The sequence below is a fragment of the Hipposideros armiger genome, unplaced genomic scaffold (assembly GCF_001890085.2).
Source record: "Hipposideros armiger isolate ML-2016 unplaced genomic scaffold, ASM189008v1 scaffold_757, whole genome shotgun sequence".
Lineage (NCBI taxonomy): Eukaryota > Metazoa > Chordata > Mammalia > Chiroptera > Hipposideridae > Hipposideros > Hipposideros armiger.
Window position 1 is genome coordinate 696,423 of NW_017732107.1, and position 980 is coordinate 697,402.

Genomic DNA, 980 nt, shown 5'->3' on the forward strand with positions numbered 1-980 from the left:
AGTGTCTCCCAAGAGATTAACATTTGAAACAGTAAACTGAGTAAAGGGGATTGCCTTCNAAATCCACAGAGTTCTAAAATATGCAATGGTGAAATGCAATTCAAAGCATCATTTAGTCATCTTTAGATTTTTAATAAATGTAAAAGAATGGATACATAAAAGGGAACCTGATAGACTATGATTTTTAAGGTAATGGATTGATAGCAATACTACTACTAATAATAAGGAGGAAATGGAAAAGGAAGAAGAGGAGAAGGAGCATCTTTGACAGGTAGGTTAAAAGTCATTTTGTGACTTGTTTATTTACTAACTTCCAAATACTCAACTTTGAAATAGAAGGTACTAACTCTCAGACTTATAATGGGGAGCTAAATGAAGAAGGAATTAGACAGAAAACAAATAGACTAACTGACCATAAGCATATAGAATTGTTTGACATATTAGTACCACCCCCCCAAAGTGGATATGGTCCATGACTTTCACTATTTTATCTTTTAAATATATTTCCCATTAAGTTAATTGAAATGTTGGTCATGCATAGTTAACTTCACTCATCAGTGGTTATATAAAGTGAGCAGAATTTGTATGGGCAGTGCTTTCCTGCATATAGGATGTGAGGGCCAAGAAATGTTCTAATTTATGTCCACATTTATAAATCTCTTCCTAGTCACCTCAGTTTATCAGATCATTTACCAAATGGAAGGTCACCCCCCTAGATATATCATTATGACCCATGTCCCTCTTCACTTAGTATACATCAAGTCAATAAATATTTATTACACATATAATTTCTGGAGAGTACACTACTAAACATGATACCAAAAGACTTGTATATCCTGCCAAATAAATAGATGTGCCATCTGCGTTCCGAAACCTCTCTTTTGATGCTTACAGAAGAAAAAAATATTCAAGCCAGGCAAACCTTCTTTGGGCAAGCAGGAGCACTGTACCTGATGGCCAATTATCTTGACCATTTATTC